This window comes from Grus americana, chromosome 8 (genome assembly GCF_028858705.1).
Source record: "Grus americana isolate bGruAme1 chromosome 8, bGruAme1.mat, whole genome shotgun sequence".
NCBI classification, from domain to species: domain Eukaryota; kingdom Metazoa; phylum Chordata; class Aves; order Gruiformes; family Gruidae; genus Grus; species Grus americana.
Window position 1 is genome coordinate 7,313,932 of NC_072859.1, and position 27,329 is coordinate 7,341,260.

The following is a 27,329-nucleotide window of genomic DNA, read 5'->3' on the forward strand; positions in this document are numbered from 1 at the left end:
GTTTAGCTTGTTTCTAGAGTACGGGATCCTCTGGCTGGTACCATAACCAGTCCCTTGCAGTAGGGCAAAGAGAGGATGGGGTAGGGCTCGGCATTGCTTGTGCTACAGCATAGGGCTACAGAAGAAGAGACATTGGAAGGACCTTGCCAAGGTCGTGTGAGTGTCTCTCCCTGCCCCAAGGTAAGATCAACTCTACCTATGTTGTTTCTGGACTAATCTGTTTTTAAAGACGCTTGGGGGTAGAGGTTGCTCAACCTCTTCTAGGGCTTCTAACAAGAATAATGTAAGAAGCATAGAGAGTGTGCTGGGTTTTTTCTTCCACGTGTCCCCCTCCCCCCCCCCCCCCCATCTGACCTAATCTTCCTTGCCTCAATTTTTAGCCTGTCATTTATATTCTGTGGTGGATGTGGCTGAAAAAACCTTTCCCTTCCCATTTCTGGCAGATTGTTTGAAAGCTGCTCTTGGATCAACGAGGACCAACTGGGATGCCTTCGCTTCTGTGCAGCTCGTGTGACAGATGCGTCACCTCTGGGCTCACTCTCTCCAAATGGCTCATTTCTGTCTCAAAACAAGGTGGCCAAAAGCAGAGCACCAGACTTATGATGAAAATCAGCCCTTCACGGTGAGAACCTGAGATACTCTTGCTTGAACAAGACGGATGGGGAACCTCGCCTAGCCGAGGATGCTGACATTAAACCTTCAAGGTATTGTGGCCTTAGCTCTTGAGAACAGTGTCTCTCATTCAACTGGGCAAGGAGATTTCTCCCAGATGTTTTTTCTGGTTTTAAATTGGCTGGCAGAGTTTTGCCCTCTCTTTACATAGACAGCTGCTATTTTCTAGCCTCAGCAGTGAAGGTACTTTTAAAGTTGGGTGGGTTAGTGCTTGTGAAACAGTCTAGGCTGTTCGGTTTCAGAGGATTTAAGACAGATTTACTGTTCGTGTTCTGAATGTGCTAGGAAAATTCTTTGCTTTGCCTGGAGGCCACTTCACATTTAAACTTAAATTACTGGCTTGACCCTCTTTGTATAAGTTGTTCAAGTTGAGAGTTGTGTATTCTATAACAACCTCTTCTGGTCTGTGACAGCAATATTTTTGGGACCTGCCCTGATCGTGGTTTTGAGTGGCACCACTTTGAAGTGTGCTGGAGCTACCTGATTCGGAGAGAGTAGAGGAGAGACGGCCAAGGCAACCTGAAGAGTGTTGCTGTGGGAAATGGCAGTGCAGCTAATTGAGGTAAGGAGACCACCAAGAACAAGACAGCCAGCCTAGAAACACACAAATTATGTAAGGACAGCTGGACTCAAACCTTGCAAAATAAAGTCTTTTTGGCCTTGAAGGCTGTCCTCAGGCAAATGATTTTTCTGTGGACCTCACAGAGTTGTAAAGAACTGGCTTAGCAAAACAAAACACAATTTCCATTAACCTGAGAAAACAAAACATCCAGTTCTTGAAAAATTCCCCAGTCTGAGTAGCTAAAGTTGTGGGAAAAGAGCCTTAAAAATAAATAACCTGTGGCTTTGATTAATTACACAATAAGGCCACCACCTTCCCTTCCACAGGCAGATGAAGCAGGTTGGACACTGAGGGTACCGGTGCGGTGACAGCAGACCTTGTGATGAAAGTACTGGGTCTTGTCCCCGGGCAGCCCCAGTTAAGAAAGAAATACATCCGCAGGCACCAAGTCTCCTGCCTGCTACTGGGACTGCTCGCTGGTGATGACATCTCAAATATGTTTTAATAACCAGCGGCTGTTAATAAGCACTAGCTACTTCACCAGCTTAGATGCATCTCTTTAAATTTAAACAGGATTAGATAAGGTAGGGAGATTATTAAATACCCAAATGAACATTAAGCAGATATATTGGAGGCTTAACAACTCTGCAGCAGATTGTTAAATTGCTCTAAATATTTCCCTACTAGTCTGGGGGTATTTAATTAAAACAACCCCTCTAGTCCTCTGTAATGTGCCTAGCAGGCTTACAAGCCCTGAGCAGGGCGGGACCCTAATTGGCAGCGTTACCATAAAGCTGAGCTGTGCTTGAGGACAATTAAAAAAATAACACCCCCCCCTCCCCATCCCACCCCACAAACCACCCCAAGCCCCTCTAATTAGTGTGAGAAATGACGACAAAACAACTCCGAGTGTCTCCAGTGACAGGTGCACAAATAACAAGGCTGATGAAAGATTTTGCAATTAAGATTGCGCTATGAAGATTAATGGGATATTTTCATAAACTGATGTAAGATTGCCTATAACCCAGTCGCCTCCACGTAGCTCCATCTCCTTCTCATCAGCCCTTCAGTATCTCTTACTTCTCAGCTCCCCTTGCCCCGTATTTTCCAGGTTTGTGTGGGTCTTTGTCCCACACGCTATTTTCAGGTTTCTGATCTTTCCTAGCATTTTTCCTTCTCTTCCTTAGGCTGGTGGTGTCTAAACCTCAGGTTTCTTCTCTTTTTAAACTTCCTGGGTGGGTGTGGAAGTGGGGTGTCCACATGGCACGCCGGTGTGGTGTTACTCCGTCACGGGCTGTGTTTGCAGAGCACAGGGCAGTGGGTGGCTTGCAGGTATTTCAAAGGTTGCTCAGCTCCGGTGCTGCTCACGGTGTTGCCGCATTGCGCAAGAGGGACTGGGGTATGCCAAATTGTCTTTCTAGCCTGTTTTTCCAAGATGGTGATGTTTCTACCGTTGTTCTTGGCAATTTATTCCCATTTATTTTTTGGATTTTTGGCGGGGGGGGTGCTGTTTGACTGGTTTCCCCAGCAGTGATGGATCATGATCTCAGAGGGATTAAACTCCTGCTAGTCACATGGAAGTGCATGGCTGGGTAGCAAAGGGAGACTGTTATCACCCTACTGGGGAAGGGCATACGGCGTATGATCGACCTTTATTAGCGCCCCGAGGATCCAGCTGCAAAGCACGCGTCTGGCTCTAGAGCCGCCTGTGCCTGTGGCTTTCCGAGGCCCGTGGGTCACATTGCCTGTGCCTCTTTCCAGCAATGTCTCCCTTGAGCGTGCCAGCGATCCTATTAACCCAGATTAAATGTGATACGACCACTGCGTGATAGGAAGCATGAAACCGGTGGCAAAGTAAACCGAGAGCTGGACCAGACACCCCTTCCCACGCACTCTTCAAAGAGGGAGAGAGATTTGCACCTATTGCCCAAACCCACTCCTTTCCCAGAGATGTTTGCCTGTTGTTGCTGTCATTGCTGCTTCATTAGTCCTAATTGCCTGTTACTCTCGATATCTCCAAGGCAGGCTAGTACGCAGGGAATTTACATTTTTAATCTAGTGAAAGCAATGATTGGACACACAGCCTCCGGTCCTGCTTTTCTTCCTCTCTCAATTGCTGCCATACACCAGGTTTGATGTCCGGCTTCCCAGCCTGTCTGTGCTTTGTGGCTGCCCCTCCGCCCTTGATTTTCCTTCCTGACCTTGTCCTCAGCCTTGCCAGTGGCTTTTTGCTGTGACTTTCCCGTGAGACCTTGGAGGGTTTTGTTAAGAGACTGGGTCACAGGCACTGGAGGGGGGGGCACATTAGGGACATTAGTCCTGGCTGGCTGGAATGGGCTCTTTCTCACCAGCCACAGTCCTCAAGGCTGCCCTGGACCCGCAGAGCTGGGGAGGATGTACAATCCCATGTGCAGGAATTTCAGTAATAGTTATACCTAGGGCCCCAAAACCAGTACAACCACTCCCACACTGTACTGGTTGTTAACTTTTGCTGGGGAAGTATGTGAACAAGACCTCAGTTTGTTGATTCAGAGGCTCTCCTTGGTGTGCCCCATGCCTCTATCCCTACTGAATGCACTGTAAATTCTCATTTCCCACAGTTTGTGAACAGTCTTTAAATGAGAATCAGTGCAGGGCCGGCTGCTTGTTTCAGCCACTAATCTGTGCAGAGGGATGCTGTGCACTCCAAGCTCTGACATGCTTTCTATAAGGTCCGTGTGAAAAACCTGGTCCAGCAAAAAGGCAGGAGGATTCCAGTCTCTTAAGGAAGAGGCGTTAATTGGTGGTGACACAGAAATGTAGTTTTTCCTGAGCACGGTATCTGTCTGACAGTATTCCACTCACCAAAGCAAAGGGGCAGAAATTAGGTCTTTCTGTCTCTTGTCCATGAGCCTTTTTGACTTGATATCTCGTTGTCTCTACTTTCCTTTTAATTGCTCAGCTGTTGTCCTATTAGTGTCAATGCTTGGCGCAACGCAGGGGTTATAGCTGAAATGCTCTGGCTAGAGTTATGCGGGGTGTCAGCCTGGATAAATACAATGGTTCTTCCTGTTCTCACCAATCTCCTTTCCCATCTCCTCCTCACCATCAAGATGCTGAAAAAAAGTGAGAAAAAGTTATTGCAGCCGGAGACTTCAAATGTAGGTAGTCCTCCCTCCCAGGTCCTTGACTTGCTGGTCCTTGCAACCCGATTCAGCGTGTTCCCGATGTGACAAGCTCTTTGGGGCTCCTTGCAATTGTTGCTAGGTGAACTCCACAGCTGACGTTACGCTGGAAACCAGACATGCTGAGCACTGAGGCTGGCTGCAGTGAAATGATGACACTCGGTTTGGGATAATCAGGGTCTTGTAGAGCTGAAAACTTTTGGATTAGAGGTGCTGCTGTGGCCCTGTCTCTCACTGAGTGTGCAGATCTCCAGGACTTCTGAAGGTACAGCCTGTCGCCCATCGCAGCCCCTTGGTCTTGTGCCTCACCTCTGTGTGGTGATCTCGGTGCCTGGCAGCAAGCCGGCTGGCCAGCTGCCTGCCTGTGAGCTTTTTTCCTTCTAGCTGTCCTGGTGGTTGCACTGATGCTTGGTTCCAGCAAATTAACCTCTTGAGGGAAGTCTCTACCTTGTTACCTTCTTGCCTGGGCTACTAATAACTCCCAAGAGGCTAATGCTTCACAGTGCTCCAGAGCAGCCAGGTAGCCTGCCTTTTCCTCTCTGTTGGTTTCTTGGTGATGGTGGGAACGTAGGGCAAGGATGGGAAGACATCAGCGTTCAGATCTACTTTAGGGGTTCTGCTGTCCCTTGCTGCTGCAGGCTGCTGGGCCAAGGGAGCAGAACATGCCGCATGTGATATTGTCCCTGGACAACTGCTCTTGCCAAAGGCTGCACAAAAATGCTTTCCTGCTCCCTAGAAGAAGGACAGATGGTGCCAAACCGAGCCTGCCGAGGAGCAAGTCCCACGTCCTAGGCACCTGTGATTCTGCTGTGACCTCTATCACCCTCTTTTCCATGGAGAGCTCAAAGCAAGGTGTGGTTGAGCCTCCCTGCTCCGTAGAGGAGGTGGGGGCTATCCAAATGGATGTGCCCTGACCCAAACGACCCCCGCAATTAATGCCAGGCAGGTCTAAGCAGAGACTGGGGCCCAATGCGGTAAGAGGTGTCAGGAGCTGCAGCAGCAGAGCCCCGGGGACCCCTTTGCTCAGGTGCCCAGCCTGGATGAGTCAGAGGTCCTGAGGAACAAGCAGGATGTGGCCCTGCCATTAAAGATGCTTTGAAACAAGCAAACACGTGGGCGGGAAGGGAATTTGTGTTGCAGGGCAGATTAAATTCCTGGTATTTTATAACCCGAGTGCTTGACTTTTACAGATGTGTTTTTACTAACCCCTCCCATCTTAATAACTATTTTATAAATATTATTATGAAGAAGTCTTGGTGGTAATGCTAAAGGGAAGCTGGGCTTTGTTTTATCTGAATAGCGCTTGCTTCCAGCTTGGGATAAGGGCTGTAATGCTGCAGAATAAAGCTGAGCTGGAACAAAAGGAAATCTATTCATTAACTTAAATCGCAGTAATTTTAGCATGACCCAAGAGGAGCCTGGTGAATCTAACCTTCTATTTTCCCACATCCTTCCTAGCAAGTGCCTGCCTTTCTAGCTGAGGTTTGAGAGCTGACTCACTTCTAGACTAGAGTGAAATCCAGGGCGGATATTTTTTTTTCTTAAGATTAGAGTCAATGTTGTTGCAACAATTGCAGTGGAAAGAGAAATGATTGTCGTCGATTTTGATGTGTAAAAGCTGAATTTAAGTTGTCCACTTACCAGTTTCCTAGTTATTTGATTTATTTTTTCCTTATGCTTAGTCACAAATCCTTGTAGATGCTGCCGCCCACCTGGGGGTAGGAATCATAGCTGACACCTCGATTGCTCAATCCCTTGTGATGTTAATAACCTTTTTCTAGGGCCATGCCCTCGGTTTTTGTGGGACTCTGCATTTTATGGTGGGGCTCAGAGGTCAAACCAAGACCTAGGGGAAGAGAGGTGCAAATGGCTGTTTGGGACAGACTGAAAGGGACCTGCTGTTGCTAAGGCAGGTGAGGAGTCCTGGCCTCCCCTGGTGTGACCAGGCTTAAGAGACCCTGGACCTTTCCACCACCATGGGACAGAGCCAGAGCTCAACTTCATTGGCAGATTTTTATTGTTGAAGTGGGTTTTTGTGTGTGTTGTGTTTTTTTGTTTTTTTTTTTTTTTTTGTAGAAGCAACTACAGTTGTAGAGATGAGTAGACAGAGGAACATCTCAGAGGCAAAAGATGGGTATCTCTTAGGGGCAGAGGACTACGGTGGGGAGGACGGACACAGGAGGTCATAGATCTTTCTGCGTTCTGCCTGCTTTCTGCATTTCAGTTTCCCAGTCTGTAAAATGGGGGCAAGGAGGCTGGTAACTTACATAAGAGCTACTGGCTTGCAGTGCTTTGTAAAGGCTCCGAAAAAAAACCCCTTCTGGATGGCAAAGCACAATGGGAGCACAGACAGCCTCATCACTCAGACAGCAAACTCCTACGTGTGAAAACGTGAGCTGGGAGTTTGACGTATCTGCTACCCAAATGCTAGCAGGTGACGAGCAGATGGGGCTGCCGGGCGCTTGTCTGAGGTCTGCCTGAGCAGAAGGTGGAGGGGGAGTGGGGATCTGAGCGCCGGGGCGCTTTTTTTTTGTGTGTGTTGTTGATAGCTGACACGTGGTTCTCACCAAAGATGTAAAAATAGAAGCCGTTGGCTTGTGTGGGGCTGTGGCATGGCATTGCTTTATCTGGGAGTTTGGATGTCACGCTCTCCTGGTTATTTATAGGTGTCAGGCAAACCTTGGGAGCAGGATGAGAGGTACAAAATGTGGCGAACGTTTCACGTAATGGTTTTGGGCCATGGCGTTACCTGCTGGGCTGCAGGGACTAGGATCCCTGGGTCTTCTCCTAACGGCGCCTCTGTTGATCCTGCAAGGACCAGCATGGGGAGGGGAGTCAGTCTTCAGAAGGGCTTCTCTTTCTGATCCATGTGCGTGACCTGCCCTGGAGATGACGTGGCTTTAAACAAACGAGGAAAGTCAGGAGTGTATTGAAGAGCTCTGCAAAGGACAGAGCCAGCAAACAGCTAAATTGATGCATTGTGCTTTGGGAGTGATGATCTGCTTTTCTGGTGTGTAAACCAGCAGAGCAGTACGTGTACCAGAGGGTTATGTCTGGCTGCAGTCTGGAGTCCTTTACCTGACAGCTTCTTGCTGTACCCTGCGTGGTCCCAGTCATCTTGCACTATGCAACCTCTCATACTTCTGTTGTTCTTCAAATCCCAACTGTATGCCCCAATGGAGCCCTCGTGATGGAAGGGCATTTGGTGTGAAAAGCCTCGAGACACACAGCCCCAAAATCTGGTTCCCACCACAGATTCCTCTCCTGAGGCTCTGGAGCTCTGCGCATGTCTGCTTTGTCCCTCAGGAGAAACTGGCTGTGGCCATGGGGGCAGGATGGACGGGCTGTTGGATTTGTGGAAGCATGGGGCCAGACAGGCGAGAGCCGGCGGCGTGGAGGGAGCCAGGGCGTGCGAGCTCTGCTTATGGATCTCTCCGTGAGCTTGCTGGGAGGTAAACTGAGAGGTGCAGAGGGATGGAGGGGATCGATGACTTCTGTGAGCTTGGCCACTGGCTCGTTGCTTCACCCTGCTCAGCTCCTCTGGCACAGGAGAAACCAAGGCAAGAGGATGAGCCTGAGACTCCAGACACCCTCCTGCCTGGGAACCTGGAGAAACCCCCTGTGCTTCCCCGGGAAGGCATCCAGCCCTTCCCTGCCCATCTAGGGCTGGGAACAAAACCCGGGATCTTCTCCAGGCTTCCCAGTGGGATCGTCCCCCACCCTCCCCTTCTGCCCAGCAGCAAGCTGTGGCAGTTCAAGAAATAGATGCCCGTGGGTCTCCTGTGCTGGTGTTAATGTGATGGGGAGAGGGGCCAGCGCACCTGGTGGTGGCTCAGAATAGGAGGCAAATGATTACAGTCGAAGAGGTCGTATACCATTGTAATCCCGAAAAGAAACATTATGATTCATCATTCCTGATGTAATGTCATCTGTTTAATAAAGCCGTAATTCACTCTGTGCTCATTTTTAATGGGGCTATTTAAGTAATGGCGTTGGGTTTTCTCTTTCCCAACCTCCCCCCACTCCCATACTAAGTAGGGTTTGGACGGAGCACTTGAAAAGAGCTATTGGAGCTGAAGACTTTTTTTATATTTACAATATCTTTCAGGCCATAGCTGAATGGGGTATTATTTATGTCAAATCACTACTTACCCTGAAATATGGGGAGAAGGAAAGCCAACAGCTGGATATGGTAATGAGTAAATAAACCATGTGTCTCTTTAATGATAGGGACATGAATTTGTGCTGCATGGGGAAACGGCCAGTGATAAGATGTCTTTGACTGGGGCTGACCACAGAGCAAGGGCACCCCAAAATTTATGTTGCTGGAAGTCTCCCTTGGCAGCTTGCTGGCAAGAACGATGGTCTGATGGTTCGGGGTTGGCTTTGCTGCCTGTTCTCTGTGGGGTGCTGGCCACGTGCAGATGCAGCAGCATTTGCTACCTCTGGCTTGGTGGCACAGCATGAGTCTTCCTGCAGAAACCTGGATCTGGAAGTTGTGGTTTCTGTGGATGTCTTAGAAACTCAGGGTTCTTAAAAGAAAAATCCAGAAGAGTTATTTTGGGAAGAAGTAGTGGGAATGGGAGCCTCTGTGTCCCCAGCCCAGAGGGAGAAAGTGTAACTGTTCTTGTGGTCTGTTTGGTTTTTTCAGGGTTATTTTCTGTGTGTGGAGAGAAGCATGTCTGGGAACATAAATTTTGAATGAAGGGTTTGACTACCTACAAGTGACATCAGGTGTCTGTGTCTTTGCTAGTGCAGGGTGGCAGGAGCGTTTTTGTCTCTGGGGATGCGCTACAAGGGCAAATCCAGTGAGCGGGTGACTGATGCAAAGAGTTAAAGGAGAGGGGAGATGCCAAAGGGATTTAGTTACCTGAAGACAGCAGAAAGCTGAAGACCGTGTTGAAGTAGATACACCAAGGTCAAACTTCTTTGCATTCATTCTCCTGTGCAATGGAAAAAGAGGTATTTTAATTTTGTGGCAAATCGGGGTTTGTGTGAAGGTGGTGTAGGGTTAAGCTTGGGACTATAAGTTTCATACACCTGGACATCTGCAGAGGCTGCGGGAGTTCTGGTGGCTGAGCATCCTTCTGTGCCGTGTGGTGTACAGACACAGGACAGAAGGTCCCTGTCTCAAAGAGCTGATGCACCACTGGGTGAACATTGATATGTAGCCAAGTGGGCCCATTTCTCTTGAAGTCGGTCGTATGCCTGGCTTTCTGTGCCTGTAAGAAAAATAAGAACTGCCAAACTGGATGGATCATTTCTGATATAGTAAACTCTTCCTGACAGTGGCCAAGAGCAGATGCTTTGGGAGTGTATGAGAGCTGGGCATTTATGGACAGATCCTTCCCACTATACCTACCTGGCTTTTGGCAGCCCTTGATGTAGGGGCTGCCCTAAATAAAGGAGTCTCTTAATGTCAAAAGAGAGTTGACTTTCTGCATGAGAATTATTTAACCTTTTGAAATTCATTCGTATGTGTTCACTGTGCGTACAGTTTATTGAAAAACCAAGTCATCCCTGCCCTCTACCATAGTCTTTCTGAAAGAGAACCAGAACTGTAACTTGCTGCCTCTTCTTCTAAGATGCTTTGATTTGAAAGGGCCATTAAAAATATTGCACCTTGCCACCCCTAGATTGCTTAGTTGGGAGCCACGCATGAAGGCCAAAAGGGTTTTATTTGAGAATGTGCTGTTTTGTCCAGATATTTTTGCCTAATTCAGAAAGTGAGGTAATTGATTTTAAGAAGCCACAAATTAAAATAAAAATATCCTCAAGACCCTGTACTATTTTTTTGTGGCTAGCTGCACTTTGGTTTTTTTCCCTAATCTTTTCAGATAAACAACAGGGAGCTTCCAACTCTCTCTCCTGTTATCATACCAGGAGCAAGAAAGGAAACAAATAAAGAAACTTGAAAAAAAAAACCCCAAACATAAGCACCTTAAAATACCCCGTGCTCAACACAGTTTCTACTTTTGTCCCATCCGGTGGTAATTTATCACGGTGGAATTAGGCGGATGCGGGAGCCAGCCCTCGGTGCTTTGGAGGAGCCAGGAAAGGCGGAGGGCTGGGAAGGTGAGTCCTGTCTGGAGGAGATCGGTGGTACGTGTTATGGGGGTCGTCAGGCTTCCTGCAAGCCCTTCCACTGTGTCTTACAGGCTGGATCTCCCCTGTGTCTCCTGCTGGAGCTGCATCCTGTTTGGACCATGGGATTTGATGCTACACGGAGCTGAAAGGAAGGTCAGTAGATGTCATGTGAGGACGCTTGCCCAGCCTGCAGAGGTGAGAGGATGTCTGGTGATGAAGTGGCTAGTTGAGATATCATGTGCTACGGCTGGGGACATGGCATTTGGGACAGGTCCTGGCTTTAATATCCCTTTCCTCCCCTTCCTTCCTCATGCTGGTCCTCACCCACTGAACGGGGGTGATGGTTTTCATCTGCCTTTTAAAGGATTTCAGGTCTGACGTGCTCGATGGCTGAGACTTTGGTAGGGGGATTGTTGCCAATTCCTCTGTAGACATTCAAAATGTTCTTTGGTTTTGGTATAACTCCAGTGTGTCTTGGTCCGAACACCTGTGCTCGTGTCAAATGCCACCTAATTCCACTTGCGGTCTCGGTTTGGGCTCAGTGGAGCAGAGGGCTGGTCTTCATTATTCCATCCTTGTATATAAGCAGCTGCTAAGGCTTGAATGCCTTTGGTGCAGTGAGAGGAAATTGTTTCTGCCTGCCTTTTATGTCTGCACTATCACCTGAGGAGCCCTTTCTGCAAGCTACCAGGGCTGTGCTCACATGGCTTAGAGCAGGAACCGAAAAACCAGCATGCCTTTCCTAAAACAAATACCAAAAATCACATTTAATGAACACTGTCAAGAACGTGAAATTTGTGGGTAAATCATAACGTTGTCCATGGGGTCAGCAGAGGAGGATAAACCTGCCACTTACAGATGTTCAAGGCAATAAAAAGGGCCCGTAAAGAAAAGCCCCTTGTTGCCAGGCAAAGCCACAAGCGCAGAATTGCTCCATGCCTGGGGCCTCCCGCTTTCCCGGGAGGCAGGGAAGGGGTTAAGTCTGGAGCCGAGCGCTCAGCTTGCTCTGTATTATGTCCAGGTGGCATGACGTGTGAACAGACGAAAGATAAAAATCGCATCGGATAAAATCACAGAGGAAATGGCTCTGTCTGAGCCCAGATCACGACGCCTTGCGCTGACCCCACAACCTGAGCTCCATCAGTCAAGTTGTCCTTCCCTTGACTTCTCACCCCATGCTCTGCTGCTGCTGCTACTCCATAAAAGAGGAGGGTGGTGGGAGGAGGGGAGAGGCAGCTCAGCCCGATGACTAAGAGGGTTTGAGGACACGGGTCAAGTTCTTTCTGCTGGAGTCTGGAAGGGAAAGCTGAGTACTCTACCAGACCCTGCTATAAAACGATCTTCCCCATAAAAGGACTGAACGAGTAACTGGGAGGCAAGTGCGGGCCTCGTCTTGCCTTGGCTGGGGATGGGGGTGGTGGAGCAGAGCCAGGCTGCCCCGGCTGTCCAAGACCCTCGCTGCTCGGCAGGGAGAGCAGTAGCAATGTTAGGGCTTGGGGCTTTGTTTTTGAAGCCTTAAGATCTGTGGCTCGTCTGTCAGTCAGTCCCTTTCCACTCACCCCGGCCAGCTCGGCAGCTGTGTTAGCTCTGCTGCTTGGGGGTGAGGGTGACCAGGCTATCTGGTGCAAGGATGTTGCTGCACCCTTGGTGCCTGGTCACCTTCAAGATAGTCTTTGAGGGCTTTGATCAACTCTGTGGGCATCTCTGGGGGGAATGAAACTCCTCAGTCTCCTTGTTCATCCGAGACAGGTGGCATCAGTGACAGAAATAAAGCGTGCCACTGTCCCGGAGCCAGGCAGCCACAGCTGTGGGGAGAGGCACTCTCCAAGCTGGATCGTGCCTTGCTCTCAAAGGAGCCATGTTCACTGTAAGGGCTGGAGGGTGCTGGAATTTGCTCCCTTTGTCTGATCCAAAAGAGCCTAGTTTTGGGGAAGGCCTTCTGGGCATGCTGCATAAGACATCTGTTTTACAGGGTGTTTAGGACGGGGCTCAGCTCAGGCTTCCCAGAACTGGGAAAGGCTGGGAAGAGGTTCCCAGCGGTAGCTGGCTGAGTTCCCCTGCTGTAATTATCTTTCGCAGCCCTGGGATTTGAATGCATTACCAATGACACTGTGCTAGGGCAATAAGAAGTGGAAGGGAGTTTTTAGTTGATTAGACTCTAAACTGCTCTGTGCATTTTAAAAAAACAAACCAAACCAAGTGCTTTGCCCTCTCCTCTGGTATAAAGATGCATGGGGACCACAGCTCTGGTGGCTTGTGGTTTCATGTCTGTATGGAAACTTGTATTTTCAGTTCAATTTTAACTAGTCCTTTCTGTATTTTGGTTTAGTTTAACTCAACCAGGTTTAATTGGAATTTATGCACCAGAATAACCAAGCCGGTTTAGAGCTGGCACCCCCTGAGCTGCAGGTGGACTTTGGTTTTAGAGATGCACGTAGAGGTACAGCAGACTACTACTGTCTCCAACTTACAGGGAACAGAGCTACGATAGCAACGTGCTGGGTGTCTGCAGATGCAGGTGCTGAGGGGCCTTCAGTCAAATGGGGAGCGCGATTTACTTTCGGTTAAGCATCTGCTGAATTAGTCACCCAGCCTGTAGGCACTGAAGGAGCTAATGCTCTGAAGTCAACATGCGCCATGCTGACCCATCCCAGGGCTGGGTGCACCCATGGTGATGCCTGGGGCTCATGGTGGAAGGTGGAGGCTTATAAAGCCCTCTCCTTCCTGGAGCATTGCTCCCCTGAGGCTTGTGAGGGCTGTTGGCCACCGCCTGTTTTATCATTGCCTGCTCTGAAGGATGTACAGTGACAGTAACAGGGTGAGCACCTCCAGAGTTAGACATGACCTGGTCAAAGGAGGATGCATGTGTCCATTAAAAACTGATTTAGAGCTTAATGAGCATCACGCCTCTGCCTCTCCTTGCTATAATGAAGGTCAGGGTATAGCGACTAGACCCTATCTGGGAGCAAAGGTGTGTCTTGGTTTGAAAGCAATCTATTATGGCCTTTGACAGCAGATGTAGCAAGAGCAAGCAGGCGCAGAAAACGCAAGCAGTGGTTGAGAAGACTGAGGACCTCTTCCCTGTCCTGACCGAGAAGGGAAGGGGTAACCCAGGAGCATGCGCTCTGGCAAGGATGTGGGGAAGGTCCACAGAAATGGACATGTCTTTTTTTGGGGGGCAATATGCTTGTCTGTGAGTAAAGCCACCTCACCATGTGGAGGATCGGGTGGCTGCATTTCGGGTTCCCAGCAGGCTCTGTAGATCATCTCCTGCTCGGTGAGCAAATGGGAAAGCCCATCTGCACACAGCCCTGCTCCTGGAGGGGCTGGAGAGCATCACCACTTCTCCCCGGGGAAGGCAGCTCCGTGGCACGACCTCCCACCTGGGGAAACGAGATCAGCAAATGACTCCTAAGTAGCGTGTCCATCACTGTCAAATTGACCATGGATGTCAAGCGTGAATCGGCTGTCCCCGCAGCGCGGCCGGAGCCAGCCCCTTAGCTGGCTGAGTCAAGCTGTGCTGACTCCCCGTGATAGCATTTTAATGTGAGGGATGACAGAGGCCTCCAAGTTAATGTCTGCAGAGAGGTGACAGTTTTGAATGTCAGCCAAAGTGGAAGGCCTGCCTGGAATTTTGCGGAGAGTGAAGAGGATGGGCATGAAATTAGCACAGGCAACCGCGTCTGCCAGCAGCCTCGCAGTGCTGATGCCTGGTGTTCCCAAGAGCCGGCCACCTGAGCAGACCTTCCTGCTTGGACCTTGGAGGGCGACGCAGGTGTCTCCAGCATGGCTCTTCCCGGGAGTGTCTCCTTGGACTGGAGGAGGGACCGGAGCCTGGAGCTCACCGTGTCCCCCTTGGGGACGTGGAAATGGCGATAGAAATGCCACACTGGCAATAGGAGTTGGAGATAAGATCAGAGCCGAGCTGGTGTCTGCCCGCTGTTATTAAGAATAATCAGCATATGTATTTTAGATGAAGCCTGGCCCTCAGGAGCTTGGCTGGCTGCCTGAATGGCCCCGTAGAGTTCCACAAGGAAGGCACTCCCGGTGATTCAAATGTGATGGCAAAGAGTATCCGAGTAATACCTAAACAGCTTATTCACGAGAAGGAGCGAAAGTCTCCCGAAACGGCCAATACAAATCGGCCCGGCCCAAACGAGCAGGTATGCCTGTCCCCCTCCCTGACCTTGGGCCAGGCAGCTCACTTTGCTGTGCCTCAGTTTCCCTCCTCGGTTTCTCCTCCATGGGAGAAAAGACTGGGTTTCTTTACAGACAAACGTTGGGGAAAATAAATGGCTCCGAGGTTGCAAAGGGCCTGAAGACTGCAGGTGGGAGGCATTCCTGAAAGGAGACGAAAGCAATGACAAGATACTGAACACAGCCAAGAGCTAGGCTGGATTTATTAAAGAAAAAATGAGGGAGACGTCTGTGGTCAGCTTGATAAATCGTCTCCCCCTCAAAGCTGTATTTCTGTGTTATTGTTCGCCTGCGATGGGATCTTGACAAACTCTCCCCGGGCTCAGGGGCTAATTGCTGAGTTCACAAAGTTGCAGAAGATCTTCTGCGCTGTCGTTGTAGACCGGCCATCAGGAAACTGGTAACGGGTCTCTTTGGTAATGCAATATAGGGTGCGATAGTCCTTTTTAATCCAGTAGAGCCCAAACCCCTTCAAAGAGTAATTCTATTCACTGGTGACCTTCAAGACGGGGAGAAGAGCATATTTCTGTTTGGGTTCTTGTTTGTCTTTAGCGTGCAAAAGGGTTTTTCAGAGACCTGGCATTGAGTGGCCAGGAAGATTAGGGAGCAAGATGCTCTGCCTCTCCTACCTGCAAAGTGCATTTATGTCCCTGCTGCAGAAGCACAGGGAGGAGGAAAAAGGTTGGTTGGTTTAACTTTAGTCCCTGTTCCAGCAAGGCCACAACCTGGGGGCTCTTGTGTGCTGTTGTGACCCTGTATGCGCACGCTTTGACTTGAATATTTGGAAAGTCACAGCTTTGATATGAGAGAGCTTTGTAGGAAAGACTCCCTCACTCCCAAAGCAGGATTTTGACTGGGAGTTGTTTAAATAAAAATATGACTTGCTATTTGCATGTAGGTAAAGCAGTCTAAGAAATGACAGCAGCTATTGTATGAATGCGGTTGGCTTGTGAGGAAGAGGATATTGTGCCTGTCGTTATAGGCAAATCCCTTCAGAAAATGTCTTCTGGGTGTTGGGAGGTCCTGGAGACTGGTCCAGGAACCACCAACCCAATCCCTGTGTTGCTGGGATGGCACCACAAACTGGGCTGAGATGGTGTTAGCAGAAGCAGTGACTTGTTGCTGCTCTTCTTGCAAGGGATTCACCTCCAGCTGCCCACGAGCATGTGGAAGTGGAGATGACGAAGGCTTTGGCCACCTCTTGAACAGAGTCCTGCTTTGCCATTGCGTTGAGAGCTGCAGGGTGGCAGTAGGTTACAAAACACCAGGAATGTTATGCAAAAAAAACCCACCAGAACTCCTCACAGGTATGTCAAATTTCCATTATATGTCAAAAAAAACTTCAAAGGAAAATAAAAAACCGATTGTGGACCATCTAATTCTCAACACCTCAGAAGTTCAAGTTAGCGTTGGGTGTTTTTCTGAACACGGAGAGCCAGGCTGATTTTAACTGGATACTGAAATGAAATGGTATTTGTGCTGAGAAAAGCCTGCTTCAAATAAGGGAAGGAAGGTCTGAAGTGAATTTCAAATTTCTTATTTTAAGTTTAATGCTGTCTTTAGATGAGTGGGCCATTGACTGGAGAAATCCTGGGCTTTATTTAGCTGTTTTTCTTGGCAGCTCTTTGACCTCTAGGTCTCTCCTGGATCTGACCTTAGCTCTTTCCCAGTGAGACAGCCTTGGAGGAATGCTGCAATTTGCAGGCTCTTAATCCCAATACATCAAATGCCAGTCGTGCATGTGCCGAAGTACGGACCCCTGTTGTCCCAGCCAGCGCTTGTCCGCACTGCTCCATGGCTCCAAGTCTCTTTGATAATGTTGAAGGACACCAGCAAGCTTGTCTCTCCCTGGGAGGATGTGGTGTTGGACCCTCTCCTCTGGACCCAGTACCCAGGAAGCTCTCGCTGGCCCGGTCTCGCTCGGTGGTGGCACAGGAGGGATCTCGCAGGGAAGCTTTGGCTCCAGTGCAGCCCACTGAGGTCCACCAGGAAGGTGCCTGTCATCAGCTTGTGGTTTTTAGTGGAGGAGAACTTTCCCTGTGTCCCTGTTTTCCTTCCCACCAGCTCATTTTGCACCCAATCTGGAGCCTGTTAGCTCCCAAAGTATGGGTGGAGGGACTGTGGGAGAAGACCTACACGGATTAAACTCCCACTTGCTGCCATCCCTGCCTCCTCTGCCGAAATCTGGGACCTGAGAGTGTTCCTTCTCCTCAAAGTCAGGCTGCAAGCTAACGCAGAGGAGAGATTTGTGCGGTCGTTTATCCTCCTCATCGACAGATGGGATCCGACAGCTTCTTCCCTTATGCAGTCACAGACTCCACAGCTTGCATCTTTTCCCCTTTTCTGCCAGGAATAACTTTAGGGGGGGCTTTAAAAAATGTTTCATTAATGCTTCTGGAAATGTTGTTTGGTGTGTGAATTGCAGGAACTATTTACAGTAACTTCTTAAATGAACCTTGTGAAACGGGAATACTTTTGCTGTGTGCAAATTTCACAGCCTTTTACTGTTCTGATTTTTTTTTTTTTGACAGCTTCTACATTTTAAAGTTATGGCCCCAGGCCTAAGAAACCCAGTGTCTTTTTGGGCCAGGTGAATTATGAATCAGCCTTGAACTCCCTTCATAGCGCTGAGTATTAATGGGTCCGTATTGCAGGGGGTTAGTGACTTAACCAGTGAGTTGAGCAGAGAGCAAAGAGGGGACTCGAGGTCTCCAAGTGTTTAAGGCAGGGCACTATATTCTTTCCCTGCTAGACAGATGGGAGACAGTGAGGCCCATGGACCTTGGAGAAATTAATGGGGCCCTCTGAAAAAACATCCTGCTTGGAAATGAAATGTTAGCCGCGCAGCCGGGCGCTCTGTGTGGCTGCCTTTATTTTTATTGGCCCCTCATCTGTTAAAGTTGTCACCTCCTGCCGTCATCCCAACTTTCTGCGTTGGGAGAAGGTTTTGTGGTGGAGCCCTTCCACGAAGCATGGGGATAGTTGCAAGTTCTGCTGTCTGCGTCTCGTTTTAATGGGGGTCATTAACCAGTTATCAGTTTAACTGAAGATACTTGCTGAAAATTTAATTAAAACTGATTGTGAGGTGTGCTTTTTTCTTGGCTGGAGGGGAGCTTCAGGGTGCTGTAAGGTGGAAGACACCTTGCTCATGAGCAAAGAGCATAGGCTCGGGTGTGTAGTTGGAATGGTGAGTAGCTGTCAACGGTGGCCAGCAGCCCTCAGCTTGCAGGACCTCTTGCTATGGCTGGTGTTTTCCATGGAGGTGGGATGGGACTATCAGAGCTGCAAGCCCTGCTCTTGTTCTGGCTCATGCTTGACTCGATGTCCCCACATGAGATCTGGCGGGGGGGGGGGTCACTTCTGGCCCCCCGGCAGCCAGAGGGGCTGCAGCTGAGCCAGTCTGGGCCACGTCTGCAGGGTTTATTGACTTGGGCAAGAGAAGCAGAGTCTCCTTCGTCCTGCGACTTGCTGGACTTGGACTTCTGATAGCCAAGTCTATAGTGAGGAGTCAGGATGGATCCTGCTGCAAGGCTGCATTTGGCTGAGCGGGGCTATGTATTTTGTTTAAAGGTTTTGGTAATAGATTTAGTGCTTCTGAAAGGTGATGCTTTGAAAGGAGTCCTGAGCAGGCACCTCTCTTTAGGTGCTCAAATACAAGCGTGGCAAAGACGAGCGTGGCTCTGTTTCCCCAGCAGAAGGAGGGCTGCTCCATGGACGTGAGTGTATGTGACCACCGGTTGTGTTGGCCTCTGCTCTTGCAGAAAGCTAAATATTGTGCTGACAACTGTTTATTCTGCTAAGTGCTTTTGCCTGCTGAAGTGTGACAGTGTAGCAAATGTCTGATTTTATTTTCTTTTAAGCTCTTCATAAATATTTTGGGCTGGTCAGTTTTGTTGATTCCCCCCCAACTCTTTGTGAGAGTTACCTGCAGATCCTGGGTTTCTGGCGAAAGATGTGTTGGGTGATGTTGCAGCCCCTCTTGTCCCCCACATCCTGAGACTCCTTCCTCCCTCCCATACCAACCCTGCTGGCTTCAGGTTTTTGATTTGCATTATTTTTGCTCTTTTCTTTACAGCAGCTGTTCTGGTAAAGCCAAACCTCATCTTGTTGAGCCTGGCTCCTTGGCAAGTCTGAATCTTACAATTTTTTCCAAGTTCACAAGAAAAACGTTTGAGCGTTTACAAATGAATTAAAAGCCAAAAGGAAACACAGCATTTCATTTTGGGTAATTAATAGTTTGGGGGGTTTTTTGATAGAACAATAGCACTGATATTTTTGTTGATATTTAGTAATAAGTGCTGTCACTGAAATGCTTCTTTTGAAATAGAATTTTAATTGAATTTGAAGGAAAAGGCATTTCAAGACAAAAGTGAACTGCTAGGCTCACAAATATTGCAGCTAGACATTTTGATTTTTGCAGAATTAAAACATTTTGGTGTGAAGAGCCTTCAGTGTGAAGGAGTCAGGAGTGATTTGAGAAGTATTTTGATGTTACTGAATCTGCATTTCTCCCTGGTTATATACATAGTATGTGGGTATGGTAGTGGAACATTTTCTACCTGCTTCCACAGTAAAGGAGTAGGTAGTACAGCCCTTTTATGAAAAGCCTTAGAATTTAAATAGACAAACCGGCGAGTTATTTCATCTCTGGATACTTTTACCTGCCAGCAAAAGAGTAATTTTTCACTTGCCCAGCTCAGTCTTTGGCCAAGCCAAGAACTGAAGCTGGGTCTTGCGAGTCCTTGTCCCGTGTCCCACGACAAGATCCCTGTCTTTTCTCTTTGCGGTTTGTGATTAATTGCCCAAGTCTCCTGATATTATTTCTGTTCTGCTCCCTGACTGTACAATTCGAAACTTTATAAACAGGCCATAGCAAATGCATGTGACATACAAAAATATGGGTATTCATCAAAGTAGCACAGCTGCTCCTGAAACAATGGTGCTAAGGAAGCCCATTCATACTAATTACAGCAGCACAAAGAATTGTGTCGCTAAATTTGCTGGCAGGTCCAAAAAGTGTTTTGGCTTGACCTGAAACAGTCTTTTTTGGGGAAGAAGTTTTTGGCAAGTTGGAACGTTTTAGTTTTGCTCTAAAAGAAACATTTTGTTTTGCTAAGGATTTGCTTTAAGTATAAATTAAGAATTAGAAGATGGAAATGTTTCTTTTTTAAGGAGGAAAAAAAAAAAGTCTTTTCTTACCACTAACAGTTTGATAAAAAGGACTAAGTGGGTGACCCGTTCTAATAGGGCTGGAATGATATTTTTGGGAACCTCTTCTCCCAAATCTGAGCTCTTCAGCTGTTGCAGGATTGCCTGACCCTTCTGTAAGCGCTCAGGGTGTCTGATGTTCAAGGTCTGAGGGACCCATTGCTGCTCTGCTTTGCTTCCAGCCTGATGCGCTGAGCAGGTAACCCTGGTGAAGCCTGGCAGATCCCCGCGTGGTGCTGCTTGCTGGCGGGAGAGAATGGGGAGAAATTTCTCTCCTCAACATTGCTGAGCCCAAAAAGAAAAAGGTGTAATTACACTCCACGTACTGCTATTTCCATGCACTCCTCTGATGGCACTCCAACCACACAATAATATTTTCCTTTCTGAAAATAGCATGCTGATTTAGTAAAATCCTTTAATGTTTAGAAAGTCTGGAAATGCATAATTAAGGTATCCAGCCAATTCCCCCTTTTGCCTTGTAATTATTGTTTGTTCATTATCACCCCGAATGACTTCCGCCACCCACTCAAGCTTAACTTTGCCCCGCAAATCTGTCAAAATAGAGACACATATCAACATTGCAAATTGCTATTACAACAGAGGGAACAAACTTCCTTTTTCTCTCAGATGAATCAATTTTCAACATAATTTCACAATCGTGCAGTAGGTAGAATGATTTCCTGCTGTACAATCTCTGCCTGCCTTTCTTTTCAAAATATTACACGCTCAAACCTCCAAGTTCATCGTTGTCCCAGGTACCTAAAACAGCCCCAAAGAACTGTTGCAATTCATAACATCCAACATCGTATCAGTAAAGACTGTTCCCAAAGCTGCCTGGGGGCTGGGGCAGTAAAAGGATATAGCGGCCTCACTCCAGACACCTGAATTTAGGTGAAAAAAGCAAAATGTTTCCAGCCCACAGCAGCTTTGAGTTCACCGGGAGCTGGTTTGTTTATGCAACGTGGGGCTCGCTGTAGTCCGTGTGAGTCGATGGGAAAACTGCATTGCACATTGCTTCAATCCCTGCTTTTATTAAGCAGCCATTTGGATGACATATGGAAATTAATGTTATATTTAGGCATGTTCCTGTATGTCCGTGAAGACAGTTACAAAACTATTTTTAACTCTTAATACTTGTACTAATCCTCCTAAAACTCACCAAGGGGCACTAACTCTTCTCCAGCAGCAGAGGAAAACTCAGTCTGGTCTTTAGGGGGGGAATATTTCTGGATAGGAAGATATTTGCCAGAATAACCCGTTCAGTTTGCTCTGGTTCAGCTCTCATCTGAAGTTGCTCTGCCCTTCTTGCCAGCATCCTGCTGATTCCTTTGGCTCGCGGTACCCACAACCTTGCCGTAGCAAGTCCCGGGACTTGGCAAATGCCTTGAGTTGCTCATGGCTCTGGCAGGCGCCAGCAGATGTGTTGCAGATCTGTTTCAACACACATCTGTGTGGGTCTGTCCCTGTAGCGGCCGTGTCAAAACCTGGAATGCTGCTGCTTGTGCATGCCCTGCGTGTTGCTCCGGGTGTTTGTTTCCAGTTCCTGGGCTGCTGCACGTACCTACCCGCTGCACAAAGGTTTCCTGAGCACATCAGCGAAACAGCAGCACCTCTTCTCTCTTAAGAAAGACTTTCTTCCAACCCTTTATAGTACAGAGAAGCCATAAAGACTGGGTTAACAGCTGACATCGTGGATGGGCCATCCAAGTTGCCAACAGAGATGCAAAAGCACCACTGAAAGCCCTGAGATTGATTTCTTCAGGAGCTTTTGCAGCGAGGCCAGAGGCAGTGTGCCAAGATCTCCCGGGATGGCTCCTGTCTGGGGTATTACTGCAGATTCCTGTTCATGAAACCCTTGTTCTAACCTGCTGGAGTATTTTGCATGCTGCGGGATGTCTGTGGAAGGGTCTGTACCATGCTCCAGGCACAGCCTCCCCAGAGGGCCGGCGTGTCACAATAACACAACGTCTCAGCTTGATCCGGCTGGTGGGTGGGTAGGGAAGGAGCTCTGCTCCCCAAGCAGCTCCATTCAGCAAGAGTCTTTCTGCTGGGGTGCCAGCCCTGCTCCGGCTCAGGTAATGCAGGGGAAGGGCCTCTATTTCAACATTTTAGCTCGGGTTTTTTTGGTTGGTTTTTTTTTTTTTTCTCCCCTTTAGCATCTTCTGCCACCCCACATCATCTCTAGGCCTCCCTTGGGAAGTTGCTCTACCTATGATGGGATGCAGTATGTTGGTCATGTGCTCGAAGGAGCCTCTGCCCCCACTAACTGCGCTGCAGCCCAGCCCTGGGACACACGGACCTACGTCCATTGTCTTTGGAGTCCTGAAGGGGAGCACGTCCCGTGGGTCAGACAAAATTTCTTCAGGGCAAAGGAGGCAGATTGCTTCATCTCCTGGGTGAGGGTACTTCCCTGGTGGCATGCACGCAGAGATGCGCGTGCCTCGTTCTGCAGCTGTGCTGTGGGCAGCTCTGCTGACCGGCGCGTGATGATTATTACCTTGCACTTCTGCACTGCAGTCAAGCGATGACTGCAATTTATCAGGCTGTTCCCTGGTGGGCTGGATTTGACCTGAACGCTAGAGCGTCTCGGTGCTTCCAACCAGCTCTGCTCACGTGGTGCCCACGCCGGCTTTCCTGGAAGGCAGGCTGATCTGGCGGGAACTGCCTGACACATCGCCATCAATGCGTAATAACCTTTCTTTAAAAAAAAAAAAAGAAGAAAAAGAAAAAAGAAAAAACAACCTTCTGCCCACGATCCCATGGTAACCCTAGCAATATGGGCATTAATGTCCAGAGAGCTTTCTCCTCTGGATGGGGAGGGGAGTTAATGGGTTTAGATTATTTGTGGTTATCTGGATTTCAGATTGACACCATAAATATTCAAACTCTGAACCTGGCTGGATGCAGCCGCTGTTGACTTTTGTATGACCTAGCTGGAAACTTTAAATCAGCTGTCGACTTGACTTTCAAGGGAGTGAAGTGCTCCAAATCCACTAGATAGCATCTCCTTGGTGTTTTATTACCTCCTGAGAACCTCACTTTGGTAGGGACCCAACTCCAGCCTCCTTTCAGAAAGCGGAGCTTTGTTAGCCTTGCAAAGTCATTAAACCTGCCATGCGGGAATAGGGGTGTCCTACCTTGTGGCAACACACTGGGCTTATTATATAAAACCTACATGATTAATATACAAATGAAATGAGTCCAGATGCAAGCCTAGCATTGCGTTATTAATAGGCTAACATAGATCTCTATCAATGGTGCTCTCTGTTCGCTAGATCACACTGGATGCTGCATTTCGGGTGTGGGGGTTTTTTTGTGCTGTTTGGTTTTTTTCTTTTTAAAGTGTTTCTTTGTCTTTTGAGATAGGTATATAGGGCTTCTCTGCAGGTACTGAGTACGTTTTGCTCCTGACGCACAGCGTGCTGTCGTTCTGGTCAACAGCCCAGGGCTGGTTTGTACAGTGCCGAGTAAGGAGTGAAACATCGTGAGCAGCGGCGATGATGGTTAGGGCCAGCGGTGCCGTGCCCGCGGCCGCAGACTGCTGTGCCGGCGAAAGGTGCTCTCCTTGTCCGGTGACGGAGAGCAGGGCGGCCCTGCAACACCAGATTCATCATAGCAGGTGGCCTGTGTTGAGGGCCACTGTCAGCTTAACGGATGTCGCAGTGTCAATAAGGTTACGGCCTTTGCTGAAGAAAGAGACGTGAACACCGCTTAAGTAATTGCGTAGTGGGGGGAGCAGCAATGACGTATCTGGCTGCTCGACGTCTGCATCCTCCTCTGAAGAGCCAGACAGTCCATCTGGGGACGATGCTCTGAAAAGTCATAGAGGTAAAAAAGTTGGGGCTGGACGTTTTGCTGGAGTAGACCCGTTGAGAATGGGACCTGCAGTGTGGCTGGAGTCAAGACCTCCAACCTTCTGTAGCTCCGTGGGAGATACTGGAGAGCTCTTTGCCTCTTCTTGTCTCAGTCACCTTGGCCCACCTTTCCAAAGAGGTTGCCAAATTTAATTGAGGCTGGTCTCGTTTCGCAGCAGTGCAAGGCACTCAAATACCAATAGTTGTGTGGCATGAAGGGGTCTCAGGTCCACGCAAGTGGCCCAGGGTAGGAGCTGTTTTTGAAAATGCAGGGACTGGCAAGTCTGGGCTGACAGCTTTTAGACTAATTGGTTTGATGGTCTAGTCCTCTAATGTAATGTTTTATTAGGTCCAACAGATTTCTGTTCCAAATTCCCTGGTGAGCTCTCCAAAATGACTGTTCAATGAATAGCTTTTCCCTGCAGCTAAGTGGGAGAGGTGCTGGCAATAGAGAGATTTTGGCAAACCAGACTGACAAAGACTTCGAAAGGCTCTTAGTCCAGCCTTATGGATTATCTCACACGTCTTCCACTCATCTGACTGGTACTAGAAGCAAATCCCAGGCAAATGGTTGGGTCTTCTAGTAGCCAGGGGTGCCTGCTCTAGGTCTTCATTTCAGCTCCGCCTCTGTGGTGAAGCTGCTTCTTCCTGCGGTTCCTGTTCTTGATGCATTGAGATCCCTCTTTGCAGAAGCCCTCAGAGATGTGTGCTCTCCTGGAGACCACGCACAGGGATTTGGAGGTCCTGGCATGGCCGTAGCTGTCCTCTCACGTCTCCAGCCCATGTGGTGCCTTATCCCCCGGCCCACAGGCTGGCAGTGGGCTCTTGTAGTGACTCTTGGTTATGAAGATGTCTGGACTCTCTAATACAGATTCTCATGCCTTGTGCTTTTAATATCATGTCTGAGTTGCTATCTGCCGACTAAGATTAATTGAATATGTAAAACAATAGGTGCTAAGAATTAATACAAGGCTTTGTAATACAAGATGAGTTTTACTCTAGTTTGAATACTTCACACAGCAGCCATAAGTACATTAGTTTTATTGATCTATATTCATAGAATTATTTAAATGTACCCTCTGGTGCTGAGTGTCAGGGATTTTCCAATGCTTGCCACTATGCATTTTTCATTAGAGGCTAGTGAAGGCAGATCCAAACTTCGACTGCCCAGGCACGATTAATTTCATCTTGACAGCCACAGCCGAACAGAAGCAGTGTGTTCCGAGAGCTGACCACTAACCATGGTCTCGCACCACGTACCCCGGCGCGGTTTCCTGGGCTCCCTCCTTTGGTCTCTCCTGCATCGTCAGCATTTCAGTGCTGCCAGGGTATGCTGGCTACCAACCATCCTGGCTCCACCAAGGCTTTTCTGCTGCATTTTGTTTTAAAGAATGAAAATGGATCTGTTCCTATATATAGCTGAAACTCTTATATTAAAACCCTGTCTGTACTGCGCATACTAAACCTGGCCTGATCTTTCAAGGTCGGATGTTTGGCAGGTGCCAATTGTCTGTAGCTGGTACGATGTTTCTTCCTTCCAAATGTGACTGTATTGTCTTTTACTTCATCAGATATTTTTTTCCCTCACTTTGGTCTAAAAATGCTCAATTTATTTTCTTGCCCTTCTCTAGTGGGGAGTTAAAAAAAAAAAAGGGGAAAAATGCCAGCAGCTTCATTTCTAGTGAAAAACAGTCTCAAGTTTTCCCTTTAATGGTATTTGCTTGTAGTCACTGGCCAAAGGAAACTGAACTTTTTTAGTTTATAGGGAACTTAGGATGAAAAGAATTAAATTTCCCAGAGAAAAATGAAATGTGATGGGTTTTAGTGTTTAGAAGTGAGGCAAGTGGCTAGGCAAGAAAGGCAGCTTTCCCACGGGTTTGTCTTCAGGTTGGGTGAGGGGTGGGAGCTCTTGTAAACCCCTTTTGCTGCTTGTTAAAGTCATGGGGAGTCTCTGGTGTCTACTAAGAGGTTGAGCTCATGCTGCAGCTTTTGCTTGAGGGAGGACACTAAGAAGGTGTCTGTCCTTTAGCTGACAGCCCAGTGAAACTAAAACTATCTGAGTTTTCTGTCTCTCCACTAAATTGGGTTAAAATTAGCTGACAGGTTCCAAATGCACAACAGTTCCAACACACAAGCCTACAGTGTAATTGCATAAGCCACTTTCCTCGGGAGCCAAGTTGAAAAGCGTCAGTATGTTTTACAGCGCTTATTATAACAATCATTTTGTGTCTAGTTCAATGTTCGTGGTACAGTGTGAGCATGAACTTCAGGAACGCCGGAGGGGTACATAGCTGATGGGCCTCTTTGGGAGGACATATGTGGATGTGTGCGTGCTGCAGCAGAAAAACCTTTGGGATTTGGGAGCCCGGCCCCGCAGAGCTGCTCTTGTCAATCCTGCTGATGCGGCTGTGCCTGTTGTCACCTAAAGCATCCTGGAGGGTGGATTGGGGCCGGGGGCTGGAGCCGGGCTGAGCATCCCTCTCCTGGTCCAGAGCCCACCTTTGCCTTGAGTGGGGCCAGCTGGCCCAGGACCCTGTGTCCCTGCACTCAGCCCCTGCCTTGCGCTTGGAGAAGGCGGCTTTGGTAGCGGGTTCGTGAACTTTGCTATGTTTTATAGCCACTAGAGGGGGGTCAGAGACTGCTGGCGTGGGCTGCCTTGCAGCCAGGCTGCCCGGGCTGGGGGCAGCCCAGGTTGGGGGGGGCCTCGGGCTGAGCCCCGCGGTGCGCAACCTGGTCTTTCCTTGCCCTGAGCGTGGTTTCAACAGCTTTCCCAGCCTCAGTGGGAATTCCTTTGGGAAGGTCAGTGCTGCAAGCCAGGACGTGCTGTCTGCATCTACCCACGGGAACGTGGAGATGTGGGCAGGGAGCACTGGGTTATCAGTGCTGGGGAGTCCTTCTAGCCCACGGTGCACATAATAGCTCAGCTCCAGTAATGCTTCGTAGCTTGGGAGCCCAGTGGTGTCACCCAAAGACAGCAGTCTAGCTCGCGCACAAGCCTGAAACCACCTGAGGCAGCTCTGTGCAAGACCCCATCAGGTCTTCTGGCTCTTGGGTGGAAATCTCGCCCCCCCCGCCCCGCACATCCTAGGAGCGTGTCCTTTGGTCCACGCGAGGTGGCTGCAAAGTGACGGCGGGGGAAGGATTCTGCCTGTCCAGCCCAGGGCGTGTGGCATCAGTCGTTGGCGAAGGGGAGGCCCTGAGAACTGCTGAGGAACGTCGGGCTGTTGGGATCGCTGGTGCTGGAGCAAATTCAGCTGGCCAGGAGCAACTCTGTTTATTGTCTCCGAAACCAGGCATTCAAGGTGCTGAATTTCCTTTGCTAGCAAAGGGCAGAGCAGTATTTTGTGCCAAAATGAGGAGAGATTTTCAGAATACTTTTATAGCTCACTGTTTTTCCTTGTGGGGCCCTATATATGATTTTTGTAAAGGGGGAGAAAATGCTGGGTTTTTCATTTCTAGGTGCTGCTCTCCAAACTTTGAGCGAGGTGACCCGTATCACTTGCTAACTTCTCATGGACACCTTGGCCAGACTCAGTCAACTTCTGAAGAGGGAGAAAAAGACAAAGAGTTTACGATTGCCCTTAG

General features: G+C 48.6%; 1 long non-coding RNA gene across 1 annotated transcript; it reads left to right on the plus strand.

Annotated features, from left to right (window-relative positions):
• The first annotated feature begins 495 nt into the window (after positions 1 to 495).
• Positions 496 to 27,329, plus strand: LOC129209647 (uncharacterized). Its single transcript, XR_008578133.1, has 4 exons — positions 496 to 704; positions 1,086 to 1,234; positions 10,557 to 10,638; positions 27,204 to 27,329. It is a non-coding gene; the product is annotated as an uncharacterized LOC129209647 (long non-coding RNA).